This window comes from Ascidiella aspersa, chromosome 3 (genome assembly GCF_963924565.1).
Source record: "Ascidiella aspersa chromosome 3, kaAscAspe10.2, whole genome shotgun sequence".
Taxonomy (NCBI): domain Eukaryota; kingdom Metazoa; phylum Chordata; class Ascidiacea; order Phlebobranchia; family Ascidiidae; genus Ascidiella; species Ascidiella aspersa.
In genome coordinates, this window is record NC_139449.1 from 5,176,006 (window position 1) to 5,188,051 (window position 12,046).

Consider the following 12,046-nt stretch of genomic DNA (forward strand, 5'->3'; position numbering starts at 1 on the left):
AACATGTTAGAATGCGGCAAAAGTATACGCAGAATCAAAGAAGGTGACCGACTTTTTTATGGAAAAGAACCTACCCTTCTAATAAAAAATTAGGTGGTGTAAGTCTTTTACGGCTTGGTGGAAAACATCTTAATTTATAGGCTTTTAGCGTTGTACCAAGTCTTTATTTTGGTGTTAACAACTAAATGGCAAAAAATAAATTTTGATTGGTGCTATATTCACCTTAGTCCGGATGCCAACAGAGTACTGACTGTAAAAAATAAATTAATTTTCTGCACTGCCAAAAGAACACCATTTTAATGTCGAAAGTAGAAGAAAATAAGCTCAAATGTTTAGATTTATCAAGGGGATGAGTTCATGTATGACTTTCCTATTTTGATGTAAGAATGATATATGTTTGTCTGAAAGAATGAAGAAATGCATTCGAAAATAGGTTGCACTTATACATATAGGCCCCTAAGATCTATTTAAATGAACTGTTAACTGAATTTAAGCCGTGATAAGGTAGTTTTGCTACCACAGATGTAAGCTACAGGCATTAAACCATTATGATTTACGCGATTTGTCAGTCTGTTAAAATAAATTGTACACAATTGAGTTGAAAAGCCCCTTGCCTAAATTGTTTACTTAAAATGCACGTAATAAAAAAAAAAAGAATAACATTTTATGTAATACGTGTATAGACTGTACAGTCCTAGTACTCCGTTAAGTAAATTGGACGAATAACTTGAAAAGTCGAATTTAAGCTTTAAAATATATAACTAACAACTATTTTAGGCCGTAAAGGGCCAATCTGGCCACCCTGGGAAGGATCCTAGACCAGCGCCGAATAATGTTAACCAAGAATCCTATTTTTTTTTCCTTATCATTGCTTTAACAAAAACTACTAAAAACCCCAACATTTATTACATTTTTGCGATATGATTCGCTGGTAAACGATCCAATCGAGCGAGGATAGAAAATTAAAATCTCATAGATGTGCTTCGGTTAGTTTCTTGACGAATCGGGTGCGAAGCCGAGCAAAATGCTTCGTTAGCAACAAAAAGTGCAGCCAACTCTACAGGTTTATTACAGGCAAAATGGTCAAATGAAGATTTAAGGTCCAACCAAAGCTTCGGACAAAATCATAATTGAGATGATTGCTATTGGATGTAGGCTTGAAGCGACAATGACAGCAGCAGAACCAAGATACACACTGAAAACAGAAAAAATGTATCAAACCAATGATAGGTATCGAAAAGGAAGAACAACATTTACCACAGATTGTTGGTCAGGAGCAATGAGTCTAAAACAGCAGTAGCACACTTTATTAACAACAACTAGAAAACAAGAGTGCAGGTGATGGTTTTGTCAGCTAAATCAATGCATTGCAGAAATGTTTTAGTTTTGGGAGATTGAGAATCTAATTTGAGCGACCGACTTTTGGTATAACGAACCCACTTTTCGTTTCGGTAACGCCTAATTTGTGTTCTGAAAACTTGAGATCTGTAAACGAAATAAAAAATGGCTGCATTTATTGCTTTGAAGCGTCCAGCAAAGATTACGACGAGAGACCCAATGGAGATGACAGAGGATTTTGATAATCTAGGGATTTTGCAAATCGTTTTGTATATTAGTTGTTAACTAGTAAATGGAATTTTGTAAAAAAAAAAAACAGGTCCAAATTATTCTAGCCTACTTGCTTTATTTAAAAGATTAACTGAAACTGCATAGCCTATTTAAAACCTGGCATGAATTTGTTGATTGTTGCGTTATTGTACATTATGCATTATAGGCTATTGTAGAGCGCGCACGACTATAATTTTACCGACTAAGGGATCAGTTTACCTTGATCCGGGATCAATATTTCAGGTTTCATTCCACAAACTCGGATCAAAGATAGGTGGATCAGCCATTTTAAAACAGCATTCTTGTTGAATACTTTTTAAATTTATAATAAATACCACCCTGTACATCTACTTTTCATCTTGTAAGGCGTGCAATTTGTAAGATTTTAAAAAATTTAAATATAATATTAAAAGCCGGATACCATAACTTTAACCTTGGCGGTTGCGATGAACGGCGAACACCGTTCTGAGTCATTGCCGAAATACAGTATATGCTGAAAAGATTATATAATACAAAATGTCAATTATCTCAGTTAGAAACGTGGTGGAATTATGTGAACAAAGTGAACGAAATAAAGCACTTCCTAAAAGAAGACTATACTCGATGTACAAAATCCGATTGAGTTTTACGAAGAAAAGCAATTTAAAAAGCGATACAGGTTTTCCAAGGAGTCACAAGGTCCACGGAGACATGGTGTTCCGGCAATTTTTAAAATATTAATCACATTACGATTCTTGGCAACAGGGCAGTTTCAAACAACCGATGGTGACCTTATACACTGCAGCCAAAGCAGTGTCTGTCGAATAATAAAAAAATAGCCGTCCTACTTGCAACTAAAAAGGATCTTTTTATAAAATTCCATTCAAGTCTCGTTTGCCGAAGTAGGAAATTTTTCCTAATGTTTTATAGAATTGCTGGTTTCCCGGTGTTATTTGTGCGATTGACTGCACGCATATCCCGATTTCTTCACCTAGAGGTGACCAAGCTGAGGTCTTCAGAAACCGGAAAGATCACTTTTCTTTGAACGTGCAATGCATTTGCAATGCTAACATGATGGTGACCGATGTTGTTGCTCGTTGGCCGGGATCGACCCATGATAACAGTATCATAAAATCAAAATTCGAATCAGGTTTGGTCACTGGTTTGTTGCTCGGAGATGGCGGTTACCCTTGCCGGTCATATTTAATGACACCCTACAGATGCCCTTCATCAGCAAAAGTATAACAAGGCACAAATTAAAACCCGGGGAGTTGTGGAAAGGACATTCGGTGTCCTAAAATGCCTTCACAATCTGGCTATTAGGCTTAAAGATGACATTGAAGAGGAGATACTTCCATTTATTGAGGAAGAAATGACAGTCGTTGGGGCAACTACTATTCAGATAAAGATTTTCGTAACAGTAACATTTTCATTTAATGCCTTTGGCGTTTCCATTCGTGTTCTTGGTTTCTGTTATTCATTTCATTAATCATTAACTGGTCTTTAAGAGTTTCGTTAGTTGCTGTAAATTAAAAATATATTGTTTACCTTTGTTTTGTTACACAGCCATTAAATACTTACCAGAAACATTTGTGCTTGTTGAACTATTCAGCAAAACGAAATCGTCGTTTGGCTCTTCATTATCTGTAAGTAATGAAAACATCGAATTAGACCATATACGGTTATATAAGCAAAATTACACCTTCCAACTGTTATGTGTCTCACTCCCACTGTGGAAGAACCTGCATTGACCTCACCTACAAATAAGTAACAAGAGTCGGAATTTAGCAGTTTTTGGAAACACAACAATTTCATTGCACACCTGGACAATTCTGTTGTTGTTTTTTTAAGAGGAGGTGGGGGTGGGGGCTTCTTCCCCCCTTGCCTTCAGGTTCTTCCACAGCTGACGCAATTGCTTGGCATCACGCTTTTGCCGTGTCGTAATGCCATTATACTTGAAATTTCAAACCAATGCGTCTGTCTTTTTATTTTCTATAATTTTAATATATCTACCTTGCTTAATTAGATCAATTATACAATTTTTGTCAATATCATTGAAGCTTTCGTGTTTGTTTAGATACTAATTTGCCTATCTTCGTATAGCCCAGTGCAGACGACTTTTGGCTGTCAATATAACCTTGGAAACTACTTTTGAAACCACCCAACCGTGGAATTTAAGTTATAAAACATCGCTGTAGCGAAAAAGCATCACGACTCACGAAACTGATCCAGGATCAGTTGATCCGAGTTTGTGAAATGAACCCAGAGCTCAGGATTTTTTTTTTTTTTAATCTCGGATCAATTCCAGGATCAGGGATCAATCCTGATCCGAGTTTATGAATTCGACCCTTAAATATTGTGTTTACAGGAACTTTTGTGATGTATTTGCTTATGCCACAGATTTATTGCAAAAAGACAAATATGAGGGATTGAAATTGTTTAATATATTTTTGCCTCATCGTTAATTGGGACATGACGAGGGCTTGTATCAGATTTATTTTACCAAAGACCAAAAGGTTTCTATATTTGTGAATTTGTTTTTTAACTTTATCAATTTTTTTTGGCCAGTTTAGCTTTTCGTGGTCTCCATTTCGCCTTAGCAGATACCTAGTATTTTGCATTCTTTTTTAGTGTATTCTGGGTACACAAGAGACACCCTGGTTTTTTAACGTTGATTTTTTTACCGCTAATTTGTTCGTATAAGGTTAGGTTTTTAAGTATTTCTCTGATAGACTCCACATCCGTAGTGAAGAAGGTATTATATACGGAGGTGTGCCGTACTTCAAGACCCTGACCGCGAAGCCAACGTCGACGCGGTCAAAGGCCTTGGAGAAGTCGTTGAGTATGATGGCTAATGGGTGATTGATTGTGCATATTGTATGGCTGTTTTGCAGGGAGGTTATCATGGTCATCTTGGCTTGTTGTTGTTTTGTTCCGTGTTTCCACTTTCGTTTTCCGTGATTGTATTTCCTGGTTCTGTGTGGATTAGTTTTTTCTGTTCCGGGTTTTCGTTTAGTAATTATGTCTTCTGGTACTATGTGTCTGTTCCGAGTTTTCGTTTATATTTCTGTATCTATGTTTACATTTTTATTTCCGTTTTCAGCGACTATGTTTTTTGCTATTTCTAGGATTTCTTCTTTCTGTTCCGGATTTTCATTGATTATGCACATTCTGCTGTCATTGGTATTGGTATTTTTGGTATCGTTGTTTTGATCCGGTTCATTCTTTTTAATTTGATGAGTCTGGTGTGTGTTTTGGTTTGGGCTGTGTTCCGGGGTATTCATAAATCCTTGGTTGAATTTTTCTTTTCTTCTTAATTGATCTTCTAAATTTTTAATCACAGCTTCCATGGACGCTGTGCTCTTGGTTAGACGTGTTGATGTTTTGAATCCATGTAATTTAGGGAATTCTCGCTCTAGAAATTGTTAGTGAGTTTCGCTCGGTGGCTTATTGTGGAGAAGGTCTCTGTCGAATTATGGCGTTATGTTGGTTGTCACTTTTGTGCAATCTTCATTAGATGGCCTGTTTTGTAGCAGAGGCGGCATGTTTGGGGGTTGGAACATTGGCTGGCCCAACAATGTCCCCCCCCTCTCATTGCAGTTTCTGCAGACGTGGGGCGAAAAAACGATAAAATACAAGTACCTGATAGACGGGAACAAGACAGTTTAACTAATCTACCAAAATACGGGGCAATTAGTGACGTCACTTCCGACGTGGAGCAAACAAAAAGTAATTAGAAAGTAATAGAAAGGGTATAATAACCACTAAGGGGCAGTAGGGATCCCGAAAAATTAAAAAATTCTAAGTCCGACAGGAGTCTCTGAGACTCACCCGGCGTACTTAAGGAGGCGCAAACAAATCACAAATACGACAAATAGCACGAAATTTTACAACCAACAAACGAAAGGTAAACAACCCTACAAAAGCCTGCCTGCCGCCTCTGCCACAAAACTGGGAAAAATAGCCTCTAACAAGTTGAAAAAAAACGCGTAATAGAATAAATACAATATGTCGAAAAGCTCATGGTTTGAAATTTAACTTTTATTTTTCACGTTCGCATTATGCAAGTATTCATTTTCTGTTGTACGTTTGTTTTTTTCGGTTATTATTATTTGTTTTGTTAGTGGTTTGCTAAGACTGTGTTTACATTTTGTTAGGTTTATGTTGCAGTGGTTTTTAACAGGTGGTTTATATTATCGTTCGGTCGGTGACAGTAATTACATCGGTTGATCCTAGTTTGTCGAGTTGAAGTCCCTAATTATATTTCTAGATTTTCTAAAATCACCCCAGTAGCCTTGATGTGCCGTTAAGTATGACACTTCCCTTTCCTTGTATAATTGTTTTTGTTTCGGTTTGTTCAGGCGTATCCATTTTTATTTCGGTATGCATTGCTTTTTCTTGGAGAAGAGTGTCTCGTAAATGACTCGCATTTTGTTATTTTTCCAGTCAAATTCCTTGCTCTTTAACGTGTTGTGGGTATATTTCTGTAAGTTGTTGTTTTATGAAAGGTGTGAATGTTTAGTTTTTGTCCTGTTATGTTTTCGTAGTTTTTAATTTCTTTGAAAAGTTCTATTGCACTGGTTTTATCCGAGATATAGAAGGTATTATCATCTGCACGTTGCTGTAAATAGATTTTGTTTTTGAAAAATTTGAAGCCGGTTATTTTTTTGCGTTTTTTCTGGTGTTCCATTAATTTCTATTTGGCTGTTGATATCCGTGTATAGAGTATTGCGATCCATTTAATGAGATTTTTATTAATTCCGAAATATGTGAGAGTTTTTATTATTAGTTGATGGTCGACTCGGTCGAAGGCTTTCTCGAAATCCGTTAGTACAATTGCTAATTCCCCTTTCATTGCTTTTGTCCTTCGGCTATTGAAAAGTATTTATCTTCTGTTTTTTCTGCAGTTGGAATTTGTTCTGTGTCGAGTATTTCATTTTGTCCGTTTACGTCTAGATTATCTTTCCTGTCCCAAAGATTGTAGTAGAATTTGTTTATTTCGTTTTTGATTTCTGTGATGGTTTTTCGCCATTTTGGTTTTTCGATCTGGAAGAAGGACATAGATTTTTTATTCTTGCTCTGATCTGAGCGCCAATGATCTTTTTATTTTCTAGTTTCTTCAGTTTTTCTATAATATTGACGTAGTTTTCGTTTTCTTTTGTATTGCCATCGCGTATTTTCCGATTGGTTTCTTTAATTTCGTTTTCTTCTAGGTTTTCGTTGCGTTTTTTGTTGATACAATAGCTTATTGTTTCCTTTTTAATTTTATTTTTTAGCTCTTCAGATGTGGGTGATCGTTTTTTGTTGATTTTTCATGTTGTATTAGATTTGTTATAATGTTGTTGGGTTGTATTTGTAATATTTCGTTATTTAGTTTCCAATGACTTTTGTGTTGTTTTTTAGTTGTTGTATTTCCGATAATTACGTAAGGGGCTTGAGTGTGGTCCGAAATTGTATGGGTGCTGTGTCCTATTTTGTTTATTGCATGTTTATTGTTGTCCTTGTTATAGATTCAATCTATTCCTGTTGCCATAGTTTTTGTAATTCTTATGGCTTGGTTTCAGGATTTTTTTCTCTGAATGTGTCTTGCAGGTTTAATTGGTTTTTCGTTTCTCGCCACTTTTTTCTATCTTTTGTGTTTCTTGTGATCGCCAAATAGTAAAATGTCGTCATTATGGTTCGCATTTTGGTTGATATATTCTTTTTTGATTTGCGTGTTAGCTTGTCCAGATTTTGAATATATATGTTAATAATTCGTGTTTTGTTTTGCCGCCTGTCTTCGTGTTTGTTTGATATTGTAATGTTCCAATGTGTCTTATCGTTGTAGAATATGGCTGTACCATGCCAAAAGTGTTTGGTTTTTAGTGTGTTTTCGTTTATTTTATGGATTTCTTGTAAATTGCAAATGTCGATTTTGTTTTGTCTGATAAAGGTTCCTAATTGGTGTAGTTTGTTCCGTTTATGTTTTGCGTGTCGTTGTCATGGTCTGGTATCGATGCGGTGGTTGAGGGGACGGAGTCCGGTGGGTCAGATCGGTTTGGAGGTAAGGTGATTCGATTTGTCCGGGTGGCGATATATTTTGCTCGGAGATATTTGAGGTAGTTGGGTGACTGTTTTGGTCTGGTTGGCTTGTTGCTTCTTCATTATTCTGGTTAGGCTCTGGGTTCATTGGTTTGTTATTTTGGTGGTCCGTAGAAGTTGATGGGGTGTTTTCTTGGTTTTTGTTTTCTGTGTCCATTTTTTCGTTTCTGTTTTCGTTTTCAGGGATTATATTTTCTGGTGTGGTTCTTTTTCTTTGTTATGGGAATAATGATTTATCGTGGTTGAATCGTTCCTTTGATTGCGGTCTGGGGTTGCCATAAATCCTCGGTTGAATATTTCCTGTTTTCGTAGTCGTTCTTCCAATTGTTTGATTATGGCTTCCAGAGAGGCTTTGACGGGGTTGATGCTCTAAAACCTTGTAATTTTGGAAATTTTCTGTCGAAGATTTGGTCTTGTAATTCGTTGGGTGGTTTATTGTGAAGAAGATCGCGGCCAAATTGGTGGAGGGGCCTTTGCTAGAGTAGTTTTCCTGTTCTTGGCTGCTGTTTTCATTTTTTTCATATTGTTGTTTTTCTTGATTTGTTTGGGTTAAAAGTTCAATGTTGGTCGGGGTCGAGGGTGTTGGGCCTTAACTTGTATTCTGTGATGGAATATAGATATTTCGCTTGGTATATTTATTATTGTGATCGGTTCTTCCAGTTGGATGTTTACATATCCGTTCCGTATGGCAGGGTGATTATATTTGCCCTAGTTTTGTTGTAGGGGAAGGGATTGGAGGAGGGGGACTGGGTAGAGCGTTAAGCGATATAGGGTTTGGTGCCGTCCACCTCAACTCTCTCCCCGCGGATGTATCTGTCGTGGAGTAGTAGGTTATGGTGAAATTTTATTTTTCTGTGTTGACAGTGCGTATTTCTATAATTTCTTTCTTGTATTGGTGAAGAGGTTGTCCATATTCAATCAAATTAAAAAATTGTTCTAAGGTGAAGGTTGATACTTGAAAATTTGTACATGTGCTTTTGTTTGGTTATTAATTAAGTTGAAGTTGAAGCATTTTTGGGTAGTTTTGGTTATCCAATTTCCGGTTTATGTTTTTTGATTTGAAGCCGAGGTCGCATCTGGCCCATGAATGCCAGAAGTCGGAGATGTTTCTAAATTTTTGTAATCTTTGAACTGCTCGAGTTGAGCAGCTTCTATTTTGGATTCGACATCTGGCACCCATAGGCCGGCTTCCTTTATTGGTGCAATGATCCACTTTCCCCGTAGCAGATGCCTAAAATTTTGCATTCCTTTTTAACGTATTCTGGATACACAAGAGACACCCTATGTTTAAGTTTTTTTGTTGAAGCAAATTATTTTATTTTTTTCTACATTTATTTTTTAGCCGCGTATTTCTTCATAGGTTTTTCAGTATTTGACCGATGGACTCCTTCACATCTGTGGTAAAGAATGTGAGATCGTGATGAAGAGGAGCATCGACAGGGCGCAACCCTGTCGAATGCCTCTCCTCACCACGATCTCCTTGGTTAGTTTTCCATTAATATTTATTTGGCTTGTTATTTTAGAGTACAACTGCTTTAAGCAGTGTAGTGTAATAGTGTATCTAATTAGCATATTTATAATTTTTTTCTTTTTATTGTAAATTTCTTTTTTTCTTTTTTCTTTTTTTGCAGTTCGGAGGGTCAAACGAACTCCCATCATAACCCCTCTGCACTAAACACTACACTAAAGTTAATGTATTTCATTTTACACTAGAACTTAGTGTATTTTATATTACATTACTTATAGTGTAGTGTTTAGTGCCCACAATAACAAATCATATACACAACATACAATAATACAATTAAAATTCGATTCCACTTTCTTTCATTGCAGCCTCAACCATATCTATCATTTCATAGTCTGATTCTTGTAATTCTTCTCCTTCTTTTTCGTATGCACATGTACATTGCGCCCATCATCGTATTCGACTTGTCCCATCATTTCTAGTAAGGGTGCGACTGCTCTCTCCGCGAAGCCCGTGGCAATCTCAACACGTGATCTCTTCGCGGAGTCTTGTTCTTTTTTTTCTTCCTCTTCTTCTTCTGATTCGTACGCTCTTTTACTTCCTCTACTACTTTGCGTACTCTTTTCCTCTTCTTCTTCTTCTGCACTATCTTCTTGTAGTAGTTGTGCTACTTTTCTTACGTATTCGGCGATTTCAATGAGCGACGGTTGCACACCCATTTCTCTATTCTCCATCTTTTCTACAATTTCTTTGACTAATTCCATCAATACTTCGTCTGTTATATCCGATGTTATTCTTTTCTGCTGACCGAGATTGGGATTTTCACTTGTTTCGTTCCACTCTGCGGTAACAAATCTTCGCCGCATTGGCCCCATATCCTCGAGTCCTGCCATCTTGACTAACGGGTTGTTGGCATTTGTAGTAATAAATGCGCAGGTCGCCTCGTTGTCCTGCCGGTCGCCGTGAGTTTTAGCGCTCCACGCATTGTGGTGCATAAACTTCACGGCGGCCAACAGGGCATCATTATTAAAGAAGGCGTTGCCTGCATCATCTATCTTCAAAACTTTATGGCGAAAACGTAGGGCCATCTGCCCCACGCCCTGCGAGTCGTTGGTGAGGATGCTTGCATACTCCACCGGGAAGAACATTTTCCCGAGGAAGGTTTTACCCTTCCCCGCTACCCCGTGTAGCATTATATGCGGAGCGTATTCTATACCTCCTGCTTCTGATCGCGCCTCCAATCCCGCTTGTACCAAAACTAGCAACAGCTCGTCGGTCGTTAGTTGATCCTGGTTGTACTCTATATTCTATTTTCTTATATATCATTTTTATCCAGTTTGTTAGATATGAAGGTGTGCCGTACTTCTCCAAGACACTGACCGCGTCTAACGGGCGCGGTTGTGTGAAGGTGTTGTGGTGCCAGTCTGTTTGTGATGATTTGCCAGTCTGTTTGTGATGATTTTATAGTCTGTGTTTAGAATAAAGATAGGCCTCCAGTTTTTAATTTGTTTTTTATCTCCTTTTTTGGTATCAATTTCACGCAGCCTGGAGACGAACCTCTATTCATTTTATATTGCCTGTTTTAAGGATTTGGTTTTGTTTGGCTTTGTTGACAGTGGGGTTTTTTCCCCAAATGTCAATCATAGAAGTTATATATAATTTTTTCAATTTTGTCAGGGTGGGTGGTTATTGAGTCGTTCTTATTATTGTCAGCGAGTTGAAAAATTTCAGATTTTTTTTTAAATGTAAGGTATTTTTTATTTATTTGTTCTAGCTGCTTAATGAGAGAGTATTTTGATATTGTTGGAGAATGATATGGACTTTTTCCGGTGGTGATAGTCACATTTTTTATTTGCCAATGCTCCAAATGGTCCGTTATTATTGTTTGTATTCCTCAATCTCCCATCAAAATTGGCAGTTCAATTTCCATATGCCTTTTCCCCATTGGGCTAGGGGATTGGGAATGGTCCGAAAAGGCACATGGAAAATGCCCTGCTTGTTTTATCCTGGATGACAGGCTGGATGCTGATTTCTGTGTAATATGGGTATATGTTTTTTGTGTGGGTTGGCTCCTCTCGACTATCCACCTTCTAGTTTCAAGTTTTGAGTTTGTTTTCTGGCCGTGTTGTCCTTAGGGAGGAACGTTATATTAGGGCAAAAAAAATATATTTGAATTTGTTAAGATAGAGGTAGAAAATAAACGAAAAAACATTTTTTTTTATTAAACAGAAGTAAAAGTTTTGGCCCTTAAGAGCCGGTTTGTAGTTTTGGCTCTAAAAAGAGCCGTGTTTATAACGCCCATTGTGAAAAATATAGTCTTCTTAGCTATATATTTGAAGTGAAGGTTTAATAACCATTCTATTTCAGCAACCAAGGATTACGAATGTGATAATGAATCAACAACTATTTGTCAAAACTCAGAAATCAACTTGGACAAAGTCTATAAACATTGGAGGAGGAGAAAAACAAGGAGAAGCTGTGCGAGTTAAATCTGTTCATATGAATCGCTCGTTCTTTACGAAAAAATAAATTGTTTAACAAAGCTTGTAATATATTTTAGACTTAAATTTTGCGTATTTTAACGACGCTGCAAATATTTTCAAACTTAGGTTTTCAGGTATGTTTTTAGCACAACATCGAGAGAAAAACGGCCCTATTCAAGTTACAACTTTTACAAAATTAAACTAGATAAAAATTAGGACGTTTCTAGAACGGTTTTTAGTGAATATTTTATGTGTGTCCGGACAGACTCAAAATTTATCAAAATATACGTACTGCACTTTTTGCGTTTGCGAAACTTTTTAGGTATTGTTGCTAGCCATACTGTGGAGTAGTTATAAATCGTGTTAGATAAACGCTTTTTTCCGATACCCTTAATGTCTGAGATTACCAATGCGTTCGTCGTCTATGGGC